This window comes from Leptonychotes weddellii, chromosome 16, assembly GCF_054177405.1.
Source record: "Leptonychotes weddellii isolate Sample4059 chromosome 16, ASM5417740v2, whole genome shotgun sequence".
In the NCBI taxonomy this organism is placed as follows: Eukaryota; Metazoa; Chordata; class Mammalia; order Carnivora; family Phocidae; genus Leptonychotes; species Leptonychotes weddellii.
In genome coordinates, this window is record NC_138384.1 from 3150891 (window position 1) to 3172517 (window position 21627).

General features: G+C 57.0%; 2 protein-coding genes across 2 annotated transcripts in view; one reads left to right on the forward strand and one right to left on the reverse strand.

Moving 5' to 3' along the window:
* The window catches only part of COX4I1 (cytochrome c oxidase subunit 4I1), a 400433-nt gene that overhangs the window by 40283 nt on the left and 338523 nt on the right, over positions 1 to 21627 (reverse strand). The gene's annotated exons all lie outside the window — the stretch shown is intronic.
* The window catches only part of CLMB (calcimembrin), a 31161-nt gene continuing 22585 nt past the window's right edge, over positions 13052 to 21627 (forward strand). Inside the window, exon 1 of the mRNA XM_081806283.1 lies at positions 13052 to 13235. The gene's annotated coding sequence lies outside the window, so the exon portion shown is untranslated. The remainder of the gene's footprint in view (positions 13236 to 21627) is intronic.

Consider the following 21627-nt stretch of genomic DNA (forward strand, 5'->3'; position numbering starts at 1 on the left):
CCGGCCAGAACCAGCACCTTGAAGTCGTCCGTCAGACAGGCATGCAGTGGCTTTGCCTCGTGGTCCAGTCGTTAAATGCTGGCCAGCCCCTGCAGCTCGCCAGGGGCCGGGCGTCATTACCAAGGGACAAAGCAAGGGCCAGAAACCCCGTCTCCTGAGCCCACGTAGGAGACTCTGGACAGACCATCTCTGCCCTTGCATCCTGTAGCCCCTCCCAGCACTGAGTTACGTAATGGGCCGTTTACATACCGGCCCCCCGCTCCCCCCACCGCAATGCCACCGGGCCGTGAGCCCCTCCAGCGCAAGTCCAGGTGTCACTATTTTTGGTATCTCTAGATCTGTGGTGCCCGACACAGCAGCTGGCAGCCACGTGTGGCTCCCGAGGACTTAAAATGTGGCTGTTTTTTTTTTTTTACGTAGGCTCCACACTTGGCGTGGAGCCCAGCGAGAGGCTTGAACTCATGACCCTGAGATCAAGACCTGAGCTGAGATCGAGGGTCGGATGCTTAACCAAAGGAGCCGCCCGGGCGTCCCCGAAATGTGGCTGTTCTGAACGGACACGCGCTCTAACTGTAAAATACATTCCGGCTTTGGAAGACTGAGTGCAGAAAGAAAGAATATAAATTCCCCTCTTAATAATTTTTATATTGATGACGTGGTGAAAGGATCATTTTCTGATCAACCGGGTTAAATGAAAGAGGCCCTTAAAACGAATTTTGCCTCTTTGTACTTCTCTTGACAAGGCACTAGGAAACCTGTAGATGGCACCTGTGGTGCGAATTAGATGTTGGAGGGACAGTGCCGCCCTAATCTCCACCTGGCCGGCCCTCGTGGCGGGTGCCCTGGGCAAGTCTGATGGATGAGTGAGCGAAATCAGAGGCTTGAGACGGGCACATCTGCCCTGTAGTCGAGCACCCCACTCCCCCCCATGCTCACCCGTGGTGCTAGATGGTGCAGAGACCAGCTCCTTACCTGAGAGCCCCGACACCCCTCCCTTCCTCCCTGCCCCTCCTGCCCCCAGGAAGTGGGGGGGTGGGCCGCGGGAGACCAGCTGCCTGGGAGAAAAGCCTGGGCTCTGCTGAGCCGGCCTCCCCAGAGCAGGGCCTCCCTGAAAGGCCCACGCTGACCGGGGAGACAATGTCCTGAAGAACAGCTCAGGTTCCTTTGCGGTCTAGTGAGCACCCTCATCCCCTTCCCAGCCGGGGCATGTGACAGCCCTACCCTGCTGGCACTGTCCCCAAGCCCACGGGAGGCCAGGCCCACACTGTAGAGGGTTGTGAGCCAGCTGCTCTGCCTGCCCAAGGTCTCGGGAAGAAGAATGCCCCTCGGCCTGGTGCCCAGGCCCTGCACTCCATGGGGCCACTTTGAAGCCCTGAGAAAGGTTAACTTTGAAGCTGCCATGGCTGAGCCAGGTGGGGCTTGAACAAAGAGCCCTAAGGCTTCCCGCTCTGGGCTCCCTGCAGAGTTACCCCTGAGCAATGGGGGGCCAGGTCTGAATTGTTGGGGATTCCCCTCTCCTTCCAAAGACGTGCAGAAACCTCACCCATCTACAATCTTTGGGAAGAAATCTATGTCACTTGAGGTTTTGGGGGAATGACTGTTACCCCAGTACACATATTTTAATGGTTTCAGTGGGAAATGTTTACCAATGATATTTATCCTTTTCTCTGTGACAAATGGAGACCGTTGGGTCCAAGGCTGGACAGTTGAATGGCAACACCCTCGGGCCCCAAGAGCATGGAAGGCTGTCTTTCTGCTGTCTCCAGTGGCCACATTTTCGGGGCCCCCAGTCTGCTTTTCCTAGTTCTTCATTCTCCTCCTCTGGTACCAGAGTCTTCATCAGCTCCTGCTGCATCAAGGCATCTGCCATCCGCGTCCTTCCCTGACCTCACTGTCCCCCAGCCCATCTAGATACCCTTTGAAGTGACCCCTACCAAGCTGAGCTGGAAAAACCAAACTTACTCAAGTGTGTGTAAACTATGCACTGGGTCTTACCTCTGACCCCTGAGCGGCCTTTGGACAGGGGAGGTCCCCACACATGCCCACACATGAATGGCATTACTGTCCTCATAAGCACACACTGGTATATGAACGAGAATGTCGATCAAGAGCAACAATTCCCTACAGATCACAAAGTACCAGTCTTTCTGTCTTTAAGATGGTTCTAAGATCTGCTGTTTGCCTGAATTTGGCAAGATCAAAATTAATTCAACAAAGCAAACTCAACCCATGGGCTGAAGGAGGCACAAGACTGGGAGCCGTCCTTGATTCCTCCTGTCCCCAACCTGTCTACTGGCCACAGATCCTATCCTGCCCCCCCCAGGGACTCCCCCTCTGCCACCCCATCCAGTAGCCACAGATCCTGCCCCTGCCCCCCCAGGGGACTCCTCCTCTGTCCCCCTCATCCACTGACCACAGATCCCATCCCTGCCCCCCCCAGGGACTCCTCCTCTGTCCCCCTCATCCACTAGCCACAGATCCTGTCCCTGCCCTCCCACCCAGGGAGTCCCCTGTCTGTCTCTCCACACTCAGGACCTCAATCTCAGAGCAACTTGGGGCCTCCAAATCTCCTTCCTTATGAGGTTCCACCCCAGAGCCCAGTACACTGATGAAAATTTCACCCACACCCACCATCAAACACCACTGGCTCCAGAGCTTTTTTTTTTTTTAAGATTTTATTTATTTATTTGAGAGGGGGTGAGAGAGGGCATGAAAGTGGGGTGAGGGGCAGAGGGAAAAGCAGACTCCCCACTGAACAAGGAGCTCGATGTGGGGCTGAATCCCGGGACTCTGGAATCACGACCTGAGCCAAAGGCAGGCACTTAACCCACTGAGCCACCCAGATGCCCCGGCTCCGGAGCTTTCTAGAAAATACTTTTTGTGACCTTGCACTTGCAATCATTTGGCTATAAGTAACTTACCAAGGTTAAAGTAGGTAGTGAGTGCTCAGCAATCTTGCACACTCTGAACACTTGTGAGTTTGTCATACTGAAGCTTTTATGAAGAGCAAAGCTAAAACAAATGGATCACATTTCCATGTCTTTTTAAAAATTTTATTAAAAAAAAATTTTATTTATTTATGTGAGAGAGAGAGAGAGCACAAGTGAGGGTAGGAGCAGTGGGAGAGGGAGAAGCAGGCTCCCCGCTGAGCAAGGAGCCCGATGCGGGGCTCGATCCCAGGACCCTGAGGTCAGGACCTGAGCCGAAGGCAGACGCTTAATGACTGAGCCACCCAGGCGCCCCACATTTCCCTGTCTTTATTACCTTTTGTAATTTTGCAGCTTTCTCTATATGTTAGAACCTATGGATTTTTTCTTTTCTTTTACATTTTGCAGCTTTCTCTATATGTTAGAATCTATGGACTTTTTTCTTTTCTTTTACATTTAACCTTTGGACTGAGTCATCCGTTGTCCGCATTCAGTTTCCCAGGAGACGAAGGGTGTGAAGTGGAGAGGGTCCCGGGCCCCCACCCGGCTGCACGCAGGCGGCCAGCAGCCCTGGTCTCCGGAGACCGGAGACCGTCCAGGCGCCCAGCGCTCAGGCAGACACGTGCCGAGCCACATCCCCCTCCCTTGTGAAGGCAAGGACGGGGCACCCCTGCTCCCCTGCCCTGGGGGAGCTTTCTGTCTCAGGACGTGAAGAGCGGGTCTCTCCTATGGCGGCAGAGCGACTGTATCTGTTGTGTTTATTGTTCCTTTTCTCCAGCCCTGGCCCCACCTCACGGGCCGGCCTCCCTGCAGCAGAGCACACCTGCCCTCCAGCACGCCCCTCTGACCCAGCCAGTCCCCTGCGGAACCCCCATCACTCTCTCGCCATTGTCAGGACGGCCAACCTCCAGAGCACGCCCCCAGGGCCCCGCGGGGTCCGGCCCCTCTGACCTCAGCCCCTCCGCTCTTCCGCTGGGTCTTCCGCTGGGCCTCCCAGTGGCCTTCAAGGCGGGGCTGTCACTCTCTTCCTGCCATCTTCCCTCAGGACACCTTCTTGCCTTGTCCCTGGACCCGCCATCTGCCCTTCCTCCCCTGAACTTGGCTTCCGCGCCCCCATCACCCGCAGAGCTCTGCACACCGGCCCAGGGTCTCCGTGAGGCAAGGGGCTTGCTCGTTCCCCAAATGGCTGGCACCTGCCAGAGGGTGGCCACCTGTGAGATGTGCAGTAAGGAATGAAGGAATGAATGTGGCCCGAGTGCAGGAAACAGCAGACTTGATGCCAAACCCCACAAGTGCCCCTAGCGCCCGGGTCCCTGGCAGAGTGACTGTCCTCTGCGGACTCCCCCGGGTGCCGGGCGATGCTCCTCCTGCCCACAGGCCCCCACCTCCCCATCCTTCCATTCCCCTTCCGCTCTCCCCACCCTGCTGCCCGTTCTTCTAGGGCCCACCTTTTGCCCTCTTGCCTCCTCCCTGCCTGTGTGAGGGTCCCTGGCGTCCCCTCTCCTTCCTGCAGGGCTCTTCCAAAAGGCCCAGAGCCCAACTAGTGTTCTCGAACCTGCTGGCCACCTGATCATTCCCGGCCCCACGTTCCCAGGGCGGGGGGGAGCCTGCCTCTTCCGAGGTGTCTCCGTGTCCTTGTTGCGTTACAGGTAATGGGGCGTCACTTACGTACCATAGAAGTCACCTGTTCCAGCGTGCAGTTCAATAACCCTTAGTAGGCGTCCAGCCCCCACCTGCCCATCTGCAGCCCTCCTCATTCTCAGCCCAGCCCTGGCAACGGCCAGTCCGCATCCTGTCTCTACACACCTGCCTGTCCTGCACGGTTCGGGTGAATGGACGCGTGCAATCTGAGCCCTTTCCTATCTGGCTTCTCGCAGCGGGCATAGCGGTTTTGAGGTTCATGCACGTTGTGGCGTGAGTGGGCGCCTCCTTCCCTCGTCCCCGCGGACCACCGTGTGTGTGTCCACCCCGCACTAGGAGGCCGCCTGGGCGGTTTCCACCGGTGGGTTGCTGTGAATACAGCCGCCGTGAACGTGCGTGCGCGGGGCTTTGTGTGGACGCAGGCTTCATCCCACCCCTCTGGGGGACCCGGTGGGGTCTATGATAGACGAATGTTTCAGTTTTTAAGAATCTTCCCAGCTGTTTTCCAGCGTGGCTGCGTCATTTCACGTTCCCAGCGGTCAGGTCAGATCGTCGGCAAGTCCTCACCGACACCTGCTATTTCCCTTTATTATTATTACAGCCCCCTGGGTGCACCTCATCGTGGGCTTGACCTGCATTTCCCTAACGACTAATGACCTTGAGCTTTTCTTCCTGTGCTTCCCGACCGTATGTGTATCTTTGGTGGACTGTCTATTCAAATCTTTTTTGAATTTAATTTTTTTTTTTTTTTTTTATTTACTTGAGACAGAGAGAATGAGAGACAGAGAGCACGAGAGGGAGGAGGGTCAGAGGGAGAAGCAGACTCCCTGCCGAGCGGGGAGCCCGATGCGGGACTCGGTCCCGGGACTCCAGGATCATGACCTGAGCCGAAGGCAGTCGCTCAACCAACTGAGCCACCCAGGCACCCTTGAATTTAATTTTTTAACTTAAATTTAAGTTCTTAATTGGGTTCCTTGGCTCCTTGTTACTGAGTCCAAAAGCTTCTTTGTGTGCTCAGTCCTTTCTCCGGTACGTGATTTGCAGATACGTCCTTCCAGTCTGTAGCTAGTCCACTAATATCTATAACGGTGTCTCTTGAAGGTTTTAATTTTGGGGACGCAGCCATCGAATCTCATGAGCTTCCATCTGTTGGCAGATGCTGCTTTGCCTGAGGGCTGTGGCAGGCTGAGCCCTCCTGGGCCGGTTTTCCGCCCTTTCCCCCACGGGCAGCCCTGATCATCCCTGGGGAGGACGGGGACAGCCATGCTCTCACACCGACTCTCACCCACAGTGTGTGTGGAGAGCAGAAGAGTGACCCCTGGGCGCCTGGGTGGCTCAGTTGGTTACGCGACTGCCTTCGGCTCAGGTCATGATCCTGAAGTCCCGGGATCGAGTCCCATGTCGGGCTCCCTGCTCGGTGGGGAGTCTGCTTCTCCCTCTGACCCTTTCCCCTCTCATGCTCTCTCTCACTCTCCCTCTCTCCAATAAATAAATAAAATCTTTAAAAAAAAAAAAAAAAAGAAGAGTGACCCCCTGACTGCCGGGGGAAACCCTGGCTCTGTCACCCCTGGCCCAAGACCTGGGGAGTGGGTTGAGGCACCACAACCCTCAGCCCCTCGCCCATACGGGGGGCGTAATTATAGGGTCTGCATCAGAAGGCCACTCGGCTTACCGCAGTGCCCACGGGGACGTAGGGGTGAGACTTGGTCCCTGCAGCCCCAGGCCAAGCCTTCAGCTGTCGCCCCGTGAGGGAGACGAAGCCACTGACATAGAGCCTGCTCAGTGAGGCTGGAGGGCCCTGGGCATTTGGGGAGCATGGGGGAAGGAGCCAGACCCAGCCTGGGCTTGAGAACGGGGCGTCTCAGCCTCCCCCACGGTGGGTTAAACGCCCCCCCCCGGCCCCTTCTGACGGCCTGGGAGCTGCGAGGGCTCTCAGGGGACCCTGTGGGGCAGAGAGCCCAGCACTGATGGGGTGTCCCACCGCCCAGCCACCAACTGCCTGTCTCCTGGGGCCTGTCTCCCCAGGGCCTGCGTTTCTTTTTTAAGTTTTCCTCCGAGAATTTTCAAACATATACGTGGAGACATTTGAGGAAAAGTAAATTATCGTTGTAAGACTCGAATTGGCAGGAATGTCTCCAGCCAGTGTTTAGTTATATCTAGAACACTTACTGTGTCCTGTGTGAAGGCGAATGCATTTAGTGTAATATAGGAAATGAATAAAAAGGAAAAATTGTCATTAAAAAAAAGAAGAGAGAGCGGATAGCACAACCCGTCCGTGGGCCTGTCACCCGGCTCCAGCAATGGCCTCGTAGGGGGCTCTCATCTACTCTCCCATCCACTGGGTGAATTCCATGGGGTCCCATCAGTCCGTTCTCGCGGCCCCCATTTCCAACATCCCGCTGTACCGTGCAAGCACACACATGCACAAAATCTCCTCCGACAGAAAGAGCCGCCTGCCGCCCACTCCGTCCTGGAGGGTCCTGGTGCGAGAGGCCGGCCCTGCCCCTCTCCAGCCGGGCGTCCCTGGCCCACCTCTTGGAGCCCCATTTCCGCATCTGGAAAGTGGGACATCAGTGCCCGATGCTGGCCAGGAGCCTCCGTAGGCAAACCCCCCGGACGACCACAGACTGCCCTGGGTGCCGAGGTGTACAGCAAGGCGGAACACGCGGCAGGGACGGTCAGCCTCCGGCAGGCAGGGAAGAGAACGAGAGTGGGGAGAGGGACAGAGGGCTTCGAATATCTGTAGCAACAACAGCAGAAACTCAAGCAAATGTAGCAAGTTGCAGGTGTACATTTTCTCAAGCTGTATGCTTTTTGGACATTTGGAATAATTCATAAATCTAACTGCAGCACGCTAAAGCCAAGCTTACAGAAAGCAGTAACTCAGATCACGTCTATCACTTAGTAGAAGCTTGTCTTGGCTCTGTGGCCATGTAACAAAATGTCCCGAAACTAAGTGGCTTAAAACAACCACCACGTTATATTCCCCACCCCCCAGCCCCGTTCTGTGGGATGCCCGGGCCCAACCAGGTGGTTCTTGGGCAGCTCATGACACTGGCGGGGACTGCTGTCACCTGATGGGGACTTGCCTATGCTGGATGACCCAGATCCCTGCAAAGCCACCTGTGACAGGCTGGTGCTCCCCGCGTGCGGGGCAGTTGTGCCGTAGTGACAGGAAGGCCCAAGCTTCTCAGACCCATGTGTGGGGTCTCCTAGGAGGCCGGTCTGCAGGAACCCCCACCCTGTCGCCACATCACAGGCTGTCCAGAGTCGGGATGATCTCCATCCCTACCCCCCCACCATCCTGGCTGAGCCTCGGGCCTGCCCTGATGTCCCTCCAGGCCCAGAAAGTGCTCAGGGCGGCCACCACGCCTGCTCTCCTCTTCGCTGCCTCGGGCCCCGTCTCCCGAAGCAGCCCCCATGTCACCACCGCCACTGTCCTCATCCAAGCTGCCACTTTATGACAGTGGAGGCGGGGCACCAGCGAGCCAGGCCACAGAGACAGAACCAGCCTTCACCCGGGTCTGGGCACAGCACCCTGAGGGAGATGCTGTCCCCTGCAGCTCCCCCAGGCGACTGCGCTGGTTTGGCCCTTTGGCAGATGGCTCCCTTTGGGAATGGGCTCCAGCATCTGCTTCTTTACCGAGGACTTGGGGTTCCTCATTCACTCATTCAAACCTCATTGGTTCTGAAGTGTGGAGCACCACACTGGGCCAGGGATATGACAGTCAGCAAAGCGGAACTGGTTCCTGCCCTCTGGGGGCTTACCGGCCAGTGACAGACCTTCAGCAAGCTCGCCAGTGAGCCCAGGACAGGCTGAAGTTCCAAACGGCAAAGGGCCACTTGCTCGGGGCTCTGAAAGTCGGGAGGGGGCTCTCCGGGCAAGGGCAGGGGGGAAGGAGACGTTTCAGGAGGAAGAAGTTGTCCTACAACTCTATCCCTTTTCTGCCCTCCTCTGGCCATACACTGAACCCAGAATCCCGCAGGAAGCCTTTCCGCTTGATGCCTTCCCAGGGGCTTACTCCAAGAGCCTCTTCTTATCCACCTGCTCCAAAGTTTCAGCTCCCCAGCCCCACCCTTCACAGCCTCCTACTGTCATACTTTTCTGCTCAGCGCACAGACTCTAACATCCGTGGGGACAAGGGTTTTCGACTGTCTCGGTCTCTCGCTAGAGCCCGGCACATGGTGGGCACGCAGTCCGTGCTGAGAACTCTTGTTGAATCATGCACAAGAAGCTGTCCATGCATGCATCCCGTGGGGAGGAGTGGGGAGAAGTTGCTCTCGCGGCCGTTCTTCTACTTCCTCTGTGGACCAAGGGGTTCTGTGCCGAGACAGAAGGGTTTGGGGGGACAGGTGTCGGGGGCCTGACTTCACAGCCGCCCAGCCAGGCCCACACCTGAGGAATCCACACTGCTTGTGCTGCAGCCCCTGCCTGGTCCCAAAGCTCCAGGTGATTCTGATCACAGGCAGGTATGCGGTCGCTGCCCTGGCTTGGTCTCCAGGGTCTGTGGGTTCACGGCCGCCCAGCCCCCTCTTCGGTGATGGCTGCTGCCAGGTGGGGGTGCAAGGTGAGCCCACTGAGCCTGCCTCTCCTCCCAGAACCCACAAGGGCCCCACCACCAGCTTCCCATTACCCGCCCCCACGCCCAAACGGAGACCACGTTCCTGGAGGTGGTCACCTCGCCTGGCTGCCAGGAAAACTGTGTCCAAGTGGGCTCTCTCTCTTTTCTTGAAACAAAAAGGGTTTGTTTTTTTTTTATTTTGGAAAACCGTCTTTTTTTAAAACATTTATTTATTTAAGTAATCTCTACACTCAATGTGGGGTTTGAACTCATGACCCCAAGTCCACCAACTGGGCCAGCCAGATGCCCCTATGTTGGAAAATTGCAAACACACAAGAAGTAGAGAGAACAGCTTAACGAGTCTCCACATAACGTCAACAGTTATCAACATTTCCCATCATTTTGTCTCTCTCCTCCCTCTTCCATCTTTTTATTTTCCTGGACACCTTTTTTTTTTCTTTAGATTTCACTTATTTGAGAGAGAAGAGAAAGAGAAAGAGAGTGAGCACACGAGCAGGGGGAGGGGCAGAGAGAGAGGGAGAAGCAAACTCCCCGCTGAGCAGGGAGCCCAATGTTGGGGGGCTCGATCCCAGGACCCTGAGATCAAGACCTGAGCCGAAGGCAGATGCTCAACCGACTTGAGGCACGCAGGCGCCCCTTTCCTGGACACTTTTAGAGCAAATCTGGTCTTCATACTAATTCACTCATAAATACATTTCCATATGTATCACTAACAGAGAAAGGCTTTTTTTTTTTTAAGATTTTATTTATTTATTTGAGAGAGAGAGAGTGAGCACATAAGCAAGTGGGGGCGGAGAAACAGGCTCTCCGCTGAGCAGGGAGCCCGACGCGGGGCTTGATCCTAGGACCCTGAGGTCATGACCTAAGCTGAATGCAGCCACTTAACCAACTGAGCCAGCCAGGCGCCCCCAGAGAAAAGATTTAAAAAGCACGATGACTGGGGCGCCTGGGTGGCTCAGTTGGTTGGGTGTCTGCCTTCGGCTCCGGTCATGATCCCAGGGTCCTGGGATCGAACCCCGCATCGGGCTCCCTGCTCGGCGGGAAGCCTGCTTCTCCCTCTCCCACTCCCCCCTGCTTGTGTTCCCTCTCTCCCTGTCTCTCTCTGTGTCAAATAAATAAATAAAATCTTTAAGAAAAAAAAAATAAAAACAAAATAAAAGCACGATGATACCACTGTCACATCCATTCAAATTAGTAATAATTTCTTCAGATTATCTAATACCCAGACTGTAGTCCATTTTCCACTATTACTTCACACATACCTTTTTACAGTGGGTTTGTTCAGGATCTGTACACATTTCACACACTGCACTTGGTTGATTTGCCCCCTAAGTCTCTAGTCTTCCACATGGGCTCTGACACTACATTCAAGGTTCTCCATGGGAGCAGCCAATTAATGTCCCTGGGAGGTTTTTTTTGTTTTTGAATTTATTTATTTATTTATTTATTTATTTATTTATTTATTTATTTATTTATTTGAGAGAGGGTGCACGCCAGGGGAGGTGCAGAGGGGGAGGGAGAGAATCTCAATCAGGCTCCACACCCAGCATGGAGCCAATGCGGGACTCGATCTCACAACCCTGAGATCATGACCTGAGCCGAAATCAAGAGTGGGACACTTCACCGACTGAGCCACCCAGGCACCCCAGTGTCACCTGGGAGTTTTTACAAAACACCCATACCTGGGCTCTACCTGGACCAGTTAGGTTGGGATCCCTGGGGTGAGCCTGGGCCTGAGTATTTGCATTCATTTACTTGTTAAGCCCCCCGCCCCCGCCCCTGCAACCCCCCTCGATGATCCCGATAATCCCTGCATGCTGCTAGGGCTGGGAACCATGGAATACACTCAGGGATTGCACCCCCCCCAGTGGGCAGGTGGCCGTGTGTAGTTGTCACGGCTTGGAGAAGGGGAGGGGATGCTAGTGGCCTCTAGTGGGTGAAGGCCGGGGATGCTGCTCAGTATCCCACAGTGCCCAGGACGGGCCCCCATGACAACGAATGACCCAGCCCCAGACATCAAGCGCAGACATTGAGAAATTCTGACCCTGAAACACAGCCCCCACTGTTCTCAGGGGACCGAGGACTCCCGGGGGAGGAAGCAAGTTAAACTGGATTCTTTCCATTCCTCATCTCAACCCATGCAGTTGGCAAAACCCATCCACCTGGCCGCCTCTCAGTAGCAGTCACCCCTCCTGAGACTGGCAGCTCCTCCCTCCTCCCTCGGCTTGGGGCCGCAGAGCCCACTGGTTGGGTGACCTGTGACATCCCTGTGTCACAGGCCCAGGGACGTGGACAGAATAGGTGTCTCCCCCTCGCAGGGCCGTCCTAAGCAGGTGGTGCCGGGGGGGGGGCGTGCCTAGGCCGCTCTGTCAGTGGCAGTTATCCTATTTACCGTGGCACCCCCGTGCCTGGCGCAGAGTAGCTGCTCAAAAAGCATGTGTAGAAATAATAAATCCCCATCTGTCCTGGTGGAAACTGAGGCCCAGAAACAGGCTGATCTCACAACCAGCACCGAGCATTCATTCGGCCTGCTGAGGACCTCTCTGCCTGCAGAAAAGGCCTCGCTGGTGCTCCGCCACGCCGGAACCAGAACCTGGTGGCTGTGCCCACCGCCCCAGGGGCTCCCCCACCCCTCTGTCGCCACCATTAAAAGGAGACAATTCAGAGCAGCCCGGCCCCACAGCTCACAGCCAGGACACAGGACCCTGGACAGTCCCCTTTCCCTCTGAGGGTGTGGAGTGGGGACCCTCGGAAGGAGCATCCTGTCCCTAACCCTGCCCCCTTTTGTCCTTCTTTTGGGGGGGGGGACATGATACATTTTCTACCTGTCACTCCGGACTTGATATAAAAGACTGCAACATTTTTAGGAATGACTCAAAGGGAGAACACACAGCTAGGATGCTGACTCTGTTTCCTGCAACTCAATTCCTTCCTGCTTTCGCCAAGGGAGGGCCACTGTCCTGCTCTGTGACTCAGTTTCCCCTTCCAAGCCTCCAGAATTACATACCATACAGGGTGTGGAGATCTTGTGGGCATGACGGCCTTCTGACAATGACATAAAGAACCCACGGTCGGGGGTGCTTTGCTCCCTCCTGGCTAGCTGGGTAGGTGCGGGCAGAGACCTTCTCATCAGGGAGCCTCCTAAGAAACCCATTTGGATAAAAGGTCTCCACACCCACCGGGAGGGGAACTGGAGAGTTACTCCCAGCTGGGCATCAGCAAAACCTGAAGCTGGGGCCGCGGGCCAGGAGGCAAGTCTTCACACCCCCCTCTTGCTGCACCCCGGGGTTCACCTCCAGAAGTGAAGAGTGAACGCCTGTGAGGACAGTGGAAGGGCCAGACCCTAACACCAGGGAGGCTGCCTTTTGATCACGAAGGCCATCTGAAGCCCCACGGTTTTCCCAAGATGGGGCGGGAGGGGGGGGCGGGGCCGTGTTCCTTACTGTCCCCAGGGCCCCGAGCAGGGGTAGGGAGCTGCGGATGGCGAGATGGTGGGGCCTCCCACTTCTCGCCTCCCCCCTCCGCAGCCGGGCCATGGGGCCCCCTCAAGTATAGCTACCTGGTATGGGAGAACCCTGGCGCCCCTTTCCACCCAACCAGGGCTGGGGTGCACGGCCTCAGGGAGCCTGGCAGGCAGCCCCGGGGAGGGGCCCAAACTTCCCCCGGACCCCACCCTCCACCTCCTCCCCAGGCCGGGCGAGAGGAAACTGAGGCGGGAGGCCGGAGGCACGGGCGCCGGGCGCGCCCCTGGCACTGTCCCCGGGAGGCGGCGGGCGGGCCTGCTCCGCCCCCGCGCCCGGTCCGGGCAATCCGGCGCCCGCGGGCTGGGCGGGGCCGCAGGCAGCACCGCCCCGAGGGGCCGGGGAGGGGGCGGCGGGAGGCGTGCGCTCGGTGGCGGCCCGGAGCGCCGGCCGGGGCGGAGCGGGGGGCCCCCGTGCACTGCCCGGCCGGGGCCATGACCCCCGCTGCTCTCTCTTGCAGGCTCGTCGCCCCGGTCCCCGGAGCCCGGCCACCGCCGCCGCCAGCGCCCGGGCGGGTCCCGTGCGCCCCGGGCGCGGCTCCGCAGTGAGCCCCCCAGGAAGCGGTGAGTGCCCCGCGCCGCGCGCGCCCCGCTGCCTGGCCCGGCGCTGCCCACCCACCCCTTGCAGAGGACGCCCGCGCTCCCCGAGAGCCGCAGGCGACCAAGCGGCGTCCACGCCCCGCCGGCTCCGGCGGCGGGAAGGGCGCGCCCGGGGAGGCTAGGGGGCTCCGGGGAGGGGGGGCGTTGGGGGACCCTCGAGGTCCTGGGCGGCCCCCAACTTCTCGCAGACTTTTCTGCGGAGAGGCGGATTTGGGGAAAGTTGGGTCCGGAGCTCTGATTGTGCTGCAACTTAGCCCGGGCGGGTGGGGGTGTGTCCGCGCGTAGACGCCTCTGGCCCCCCACTGTCCACCCGACACCTCGCGCTGTCACGAGTTCCTCGGGAATGGGCCAGACCGCCATTCCTGAGAGCTGGGAAGGAGCCCGGCCGGGGGTGGGGGCAGGAGGCCTCGGGAGGAACCATTTCCCCTCTATCGAGTATTTCAAACTATATTATTTATGAGCCGCCTCACTTAGGGGCCCCCTTGGCTCCCAGGGCATCAAAGCAGGTTTGCAACCGCAAAGGGCGACCAGTGTGAACGCACGCGCGACTTCTCCCGGCCGGCTGAGCTCAGCGGAACTGGGGGAGGCTCTCAAGAAGGGGGACCCGCAGCTCCGCTCGCCCGGCCGCGTGGGGGGTGGGGTCAAAGGCGGTCGGACTCGGTCCGGAGGCGCCGGGCTGTTGTGCCACGGAGGAACCGCGGAGAGAGGCAGTCTCTACTGGCTGAGCAGCTAGTGGATCACGGAGGAAGGGCAGGTGCAAGGCGCTTCTGAGAGAGTGGAGCCTTTGTAGCACAAGCGCCCCATCTTCCGAATGAGGAAACTGAGGCTCAGAGAAGCAGAGCTGGACGGGCAGGCCCTGGCGTTTCCTGCCCCAACCCCCAGGAATCCCCTCACCTGTCCAGGCCACACCTACCTTGGGTTCTTTGTCCCCACCCTGGGTACCAGTTCCTCCAGATGGATGGATGGATGGATGGATGGGTGGGTGGGTGGATGGATGGATGGATGGATGGATGGGTGGGTGGGTGGGTGGATGGGTAGATGGATGGATGGATGGATGGATGGATGGATGGATGGATGGGATGGGAGGGAGGGAGGGAGACAGGGAGGGAGGCCCGCCGTATATTTATGGAAAGACTTAATCCCTCTGCAAGCCCCAAGGAGGCTGAAAGCTTCACCACCTAATCTCCTCTCCCTGGAAGCCCTTCCCTTGCTTGTGGGGTGCAACTCAGTGGGCACTGAGCCGGAGTTTAGGTCACCTCTGAGGACTGGAGCTGGGACCTTCCCCTCAGTGGGTGTGGAAAGGGAGCAGTGCTATTTAATGTGTACCGAGCACTTGCGGTATTCCAGAGCCCACAGTCCCCATCACCTGCCTGGTCCTTTTCATCCTCTGACCAAGTAGTGGTGTTATCCCCATTTTACAGATGAGGACACAGAGGCTTGTAAAGGTCATGAGGCGGGTCGGTGGCAAGGCCAGGCCTTGAACCCGTAGCCCTGACAGTGAATTGCTCTTGAATATGGCAGGGGCTAGGCCAGGCCTCTGGGACCAGAAAGTGCAACACCTCCCCCCCAATAAAATATTATGAACATGTAATACACACATGGTAACATGTGCACATCAAAAGTGTACACCAGATCCGGAAATAGAACTTCCCTAGGAATGTCCTCCTGCCCCTCCCAGCGGCAGTCTCCCTTGGTAGCCAGCAGTTGGTCCCATGTCTCCCACAGGCTGCCACTTCCGAAAACCTTCAGGTGAGCTGGCAGGTGCTCACTGCTGCGGGCTGGTACTTTGTGGCTCCTATCATCAAGGCTGCCCTGAAAAACAACTGCATGGGCGCCTGGGTGGCTCAGTCGGTTAAGCGACTGCCTTCGGCTCAGGTCATGATCCTGGAGTCCCGGGATCGAGTCCCGCATCGGGCTCCCTGCTCGGCGGGGAGTCTGCTTCTCCCTCTGACCCTCCCCCCTCTCATGTGCTCTCTCTCATTCTCTCTCTCTCAAATAAATAAAATCTTTGGGCGCCTGGGTGGCTCAGTTGGTTGAGCGACTGCCTTCGGCTCAGGTCATGATCCTGGAGTCCCGGGATCGAGTCCCACGTCAGGCTCCCTGCTCAGCGGGGAGTCTGCTCCTCCCTCTGACCCTCCCCCCTCTCATGTGCTTGTTCTCTCTCATTCTCTCTCTCTCAAATAAATAAATAAAATCTTTAAAAATAAATAAATAAATAAATAAAATCTTTAAAAAAAGAAAAAAGAAAAGCAACTGCATGTTTTGGGGGGCACCTGGCTGGCTCGTCACAAGAGCATACTCTTGATCTCATGGTTGTGAGTTCGAGCCCCACATTGGGTATGGAGCCTACTTTAAAAAAAAGGTTTTTTTTTGAAAATTTTATTTACTTATTTGACAGAGAGAGGGAGAGAGATTGAGAACGAGCAGGGGGAGCGGTAGAGGGAGAGGAAGAAGCAGGCTCCCGGCTGAGAAGGGAGCCCGATGTGGGGCTGGATCCCAGGACCCTGAGATCATGACCCGAGCCAAAGGCAGGTGCTTAACCCATTGAGCCACCCAGGCGCCCCTAATTGCACATTTTTAAATTAACCCTGTGGTTAATTAACCATTAACTTGACTTCTAATAGCATACCCCTTATTTTTAAATAAACATTTTTATTGACATATAACATATGAAAAGCTACACAAACCATAAGCGTTGAGCTTGATTACACAGAGGCTCAGAGCAGGCAGTGGGTGAGTGTTTTGCTCAGAGTTACATGGTCAAACACAGGGAGGCCATGGCTGGACCCCAGGTGGCCCAAGACCCTTCTCCATGACAGAAAAATAGGTGGGGATTTCAGTGGGTGCTTTGCCTCCCCGCCCCCATCCTCTTTCACTTCCTGTTGGTGAGCTGCTGTGGGCCAAGCAGCTGTCCCTGCTCCCCCCCACCCCCAAGAGAGGAGCTTGCAGCCTCCTGCAGGTCCATGGGCCAAGGCCAGGGAGATGCTCATGTTTGCACTCTGTGTACCAGGATGGGAGGCATGTTAATGCTTGTGGCATATCTGTTCCCAGCACAGACCCTTTGGCTGGAATTGCAGGAATTCTAATCCTGTTACAAAAAGCAAGCGCCTTTTCTAAAGAAGGAAGAAAACCAAGATGTTCCCTGTGCCTACTGGGAGCCCAGGGTGGCCAGCCTCTTAGAACCTTCTTCCCTGTATTTGCAGTGAGGAAACAGGCGAGGAGAGCTTGCCCACATGCCCTGGCTGGGAGTGGCACCTGGTTCCATCCTCACTCGGTGGGTCCACCCACCTAGGCCAACTGTCACATTCCTCAGCTATGATTCTTCACCCCGGCCCTCTCCTTGGGCTTCAAGTGAGGTGTTGGTTAAGCAGCTGAGCTGCCACACTACGGTGAGTCATGACCTCCAGAGGATCATTCCGATTCCATCTAGGAGGTGGCTCTGCAGAGACCAAGATCAGACTTCCAGCTGGACCCGACCTTTCACTCACTTTCCCTCTCCGGGCCTCCGTGTCCTCATCTGGGAAACCCATGTGAGCACCAAGACCACCTCTGTCGAGAGCTGCCAGATTTTGCAAATAAAATACAGGATGCACCTGGCACGTGACTCTTGACCTCAGGGTTGTGAGTTCAAGCCCCACGTTGGGTGTACAGATTACTTAAAAATAAAATCTTAAAAACAAAACAAACAAAAAAAACCCGGACACCCAGTTAAGTTTGAATTGCGGATTCATGATGAAGGATTTGGGGTCTGAGCATGTCCCATGCAGAAACAGGGCACTGTATATTTTATCTGGAGCCTTCTCTGTCCGGCTCCTTCCAGCTCTAGATGCGTATGATTCACTCCAGAAAGACGTCCCCTCACACTCCGGAGCCCAGCCTCTGGTCCACAAAAGTAGTAACTGAAGGGAGTCAGCCCGCACTGGGGCCAGACTTCAAGAAGTAGCGTCCCCCCAGTCCGTCGGTGGCTCTGTGTCTGGGACACAGTACATTGTAGTTACTTTTTACTTTGGGCAGAGAACACGCTGTCTTCCTTTTCTCCGCACTGCAAGCGTGTAGAAGGTGAGTGGGGGAGCTCTCACCACTGTGGGCTGGCAGTTTCTTCCAGGCTGCTGTAAAAACAGTCACAGACCGCTCGGCCACGTGTGTCCTTCCCCTGGAGATGCTCCTGCTTTTAGCGCACGCTGCGTGGCGTGCAAAGCAGCTGATAGCCATCTCTCTCGGCGGCTCAGGGCGGAGGCACACCCCGCAGGAGGAAGTGTGTATCGTCACCGTCCCTGCCGCGAGAGAGGACCCTGTGGTGGCCATTTGGCAGTAGAGCCATTTGTTTGCCCGGGTGCAAGAAAGAGCCCGTTCTACTTCAAGCTGTTGTGCAAATAATTAATCTGATATTTCAAAGGGAACATAAACAGCCCGACGCAATAGGAAAGGGAGGTTTTCCACACTCCTGCCAAAGTGTGGAAGAGGGGACATTTATACCTAAACTAGCGGTTCTCCTGGGCCTGACTGCACTTGCGCCATCTTGCCAAGCGAAGGGGGACCCCTCCCACGAGAGCTTTGCTTCCCTCCCATCAAATCTCTTTCCTCATCGCAGAAACCCATATCTTTGTAACGAACGCAGCGCAGAGCCGCGGCGGATGGGATGATGGGGCCCTGAAACCGAGCACCCCCGGGTGGGGCTTCCTAGCCCCGGGCCCCCTCGGAGCTCCATCCCCCTCCCCCGTCTGTAAAATGGGGTGGCGGTAATGTTTCTCTCTTAGGGCATCGTTAGGGTGGAGTGGAGTAATTTTTATAATAATCTCAGCCCAGGACTTGGCCTCTTACAAGCATTAGCCAGGTATGTGTCAGCTCTCGTTATTGTGATGCTGCCCACGAAGGGGTCTGAGGTAGAAGCGGCCTCACTCGCCCCAGTCAGGCCTCCATTCCCCCAGTTGTAGAATCAGGCTTCAACTCCTCCCATTCACGGGGCTCTCTCTGCAGTCTCTGCCGGGCCTGGCCCTCGGTCAGCAGCCCCATCACAGAGGGAGTGGAGTGGATCACCCGTGGGAGCAGCCCAAACCGGGGTCCGCTACGCAGGACACCCCTAACGCAGCGCCTGCGCGGGAGTGCCGGGGACAGGACCACCCCCCAGGCTGATGGCAGGGTGCCAGTTTGACACAGAGCCTGGGCAGCCCGACTTCAGCACCTCCGGCTCAGAGAGGGAAATGACTTGCCTGAGGTCACACAGCGCTTGGACCCTGGTTCGTCCTCGTTCCTCCAGGCCGTTCCCCACCCCCTGCTGCCTACCTTCTGTCCTGTGGGGAGGTAGAGGCAGGGTGGCCAGAGTTAGGGCCCGTGCACTGGGACAAGACACGTCGGTTTGTGAAAATTCTCCATTGGGGAATTTTAGAAATCGGACACAGAAACGCTGCACACTGACATGACCCCTTGATGTGACCTGGCCGGACGGACCCTGGCGCAGCTTCTGGTCCCTGTGTCCCCTGAATCCAGGCTGGGGCCTCTCCTGCTTCCTCCTCCTCTTGCTTCCTTGATCCGCCTTCTTTCTTCTCCCTCCCTCTCCCCTTCCCCCCTTCTCCCCCCCTCCCTCCCCGTTCCCCCCTTCCTCTTCCTGTCTCTCTCTCTCTCCTTCCCTCCTGAATGTTTTGAAATGGGTGTTTTTCAAGTCACAAGACAGCTTTAGAGACGACACCTATCAATTCAGGACAAGTCTTGGGGAGGTGGTGCTCCTGGCACAGAACAACACAGCCTTCCCCAGACCAGAGCCGCGGTCCCCTGAACGCTCCTCCAACTGCATCAGAGAAGTCTCGAGGAAAACACGGTCTGATGCACAGAACCGCGGTCTGGGCCACCACTGGGGAGGCGGTGGCGTCGGGCACAGAGGCCGCGGGACCCCTGTTGCTCTTGTGTCTCTGCTTTTCTTTCCCTGGTTGACTTCTCTTGAAATAGTTTCAAGCCTCCAGAAAAGTTGCAGGAACACAAAGTGCTCCTCCAGGTCCTTTCCCAGAGACGAACACTTAGCCACGTTTGCCTTGGGGTCTCTCTCCGTACGTACACGCGTGTGCTGATCTCCTAGCCGAACCACCGAGTTACGCGGCAGGCGCGGTGGCCCCGAGCCCAGACACCTGGAGCAGCACCGCCTCTTGCAGACTCGGTCGGATGATCGAGATCAGAAACCTGAACATCGGCTGCATCCTGTCACCTCATAGACAGCTGTCTCTCTTTTGGCTATTTTAGTATTAGTTGTTTTTTTTTAAGATTTTATTTTTTTGAGAGAGAGAGCACGAATGGGAGGGGCAGAGGGAGAGGGAGAAGCAGACTCCCAGCTGAGCAGGGAGCCCCACTCGGGGCTCAATCCCAGGACCCCGGGATCATGACCTGAGCCGAAGGCAGACGCTTCACCCACTGAGCCACCCGGGCACCCCAGCATTTTTCAGACAAACACAAAAATACGTCATGAACTCCCACCTTTCAGCTTCAGCGCCCCTGCCCCAACTGCGTCATCCCCCTGCGCCCACAGCACGGGGGTGGCTTTTCTGGAGCATTTTACAGCAAAGTCCTAAGGCCTTCCCCATAAATCACTGTCTAAACCCTGGGACGGGTCACCCATAAGCACACAGTGACGTCGGGGTGCACTGTGCACGGCGTGTCTACTAGGCTGTGATGTGTGAGCTGCTCACAGTGGCCAGTGGGGGTCCTGGGTGTGTTCGTGAGCCCGACCTCAGGGCTGCAGACCCCTGGGCTGGAGACCCAGCCTGAGGAGGGTTGGGAGAGACAGAGGTAAGGTCTATGCCACCCCTTGCTTAGCCCCCACCCCCAACCCCGGGAAGCCCTGTAGTTGAAAATGTTGTGGCCGTAGGGTCCAAAGTGCTGGGTTTGAACCCTGAACCCACCTCTTGCTACCCATACAACCTTGTGCAAATTAACTAACCTCCCTGTGCCTCTGTTTCCCCCTCTGTGGAATGGGGATGGGGATGGTCCCAACGTTTCAGGGCTGTTGTGAGCACTAACTGACCAGGAATCTCGGTCCAGGGGCTCTGACAGGCACACAGTGAACGCTCAAGAGAGAGCACGTGTTACTCCCACAGGCCTGGCCTCGGACTCTCTCTTTCTCCAGCCTGGCCCTTGCTCTTCCCCCTGAAGAAGGAGACCCTGTCCTAGGCATCGCATCCGGCACATTATTAGAATCCCCTGGGGAGCTTTTAAAAAATCTCAGGACCAGGCCCACACCCCAGGCCAGTTACCCCAGAATCTCTGGGGTGGGACCCAGGTGTCTGCGTTAAGTGCCCCGGGCGAATCCCCTGTCTTGTAGGAGGCAATGCTCAGCGCCTCTGCAGCAGTAATGAGCATCCCCTGGGTCTTGTTGAGATGCAGCTCCCGAGCCTGCGGGCGGGGTGGGGCCTGAGAGCACGCATCTCTCACAAGCTCCCGGTGTTCCCGTGCGGCTCGTCCAAGACCACACCCTGGATAGCACGGCCGTGGAGAAAGGCCCCAGCTGGAAGCCACTACCTGGCTGCCCTCTGTGGCTGTTATAAATAATAGCACTGGACGCTTCTCGGGCTTGAGCTCTGTGCCCTCCTGGTAACTCAGTCTTCCATGCTGCTCAGTGAGCCCGCCAAGAGCATCACCCCCATTTTAAAGATGAGGAAAGTGAAGTCTTGGTTGAGGAACCGTCCCCTGCGGTCACCTGGCTGAGCCAGGCTCTGGTCCAGCCAGGAGGACCCACAGCTCCAGGGCCTGCCGGCAAGTTAAGAGATATTCCACCACTGTCTATCTCTCTCCTGGCCTGTCTCTCTCCCTCCCACTCGCTCGTGCTCTCCGCTTCGTCTCCAAGCCCCCCGGCCTGTCTCCAGGCCCCCTTCCTTCCTACCTGTCCCACAAACCCAACCTGGATAAAACGGAAGGCCTCACCCTGGGTTTCTCCAAGCCAGCCCTTCCTGGTCCCACCATCTCCTGAGCCTGCATGTCTCCCAGACTCCCAGCTGCTCCTCCACACCCTCATTGTCCCCCCACCGCACCGCCCCCCTGAAACCCCCGTCTTCCATCCTAAGGCTCCACAATTTCTGACCCAGAGCGAGCTTCTCCGACCTTAACAGGCACATGGCTCCCGGGGGGCCTTGTTAAAATACCGATTCTGGCTCAGTGCATCTGGGTGTCCTGAGATGCTGCATTGCTAACAAGCCCCCAGGGGGGCCAAGGCTGCTGGTCCACCAGCACAGCGTGTGTAGTGAGCGCCTGGGGGACCCCAGCATTTCCTAGCCAAAGATGCCGGCCTCTGGGCAGGACGGGATGACGGGTTTCAGAGCACGACGCGGGGCCTCGGTCACACCCGCGTCGGAGATCCGAGGGGCCCCTCTCGTGG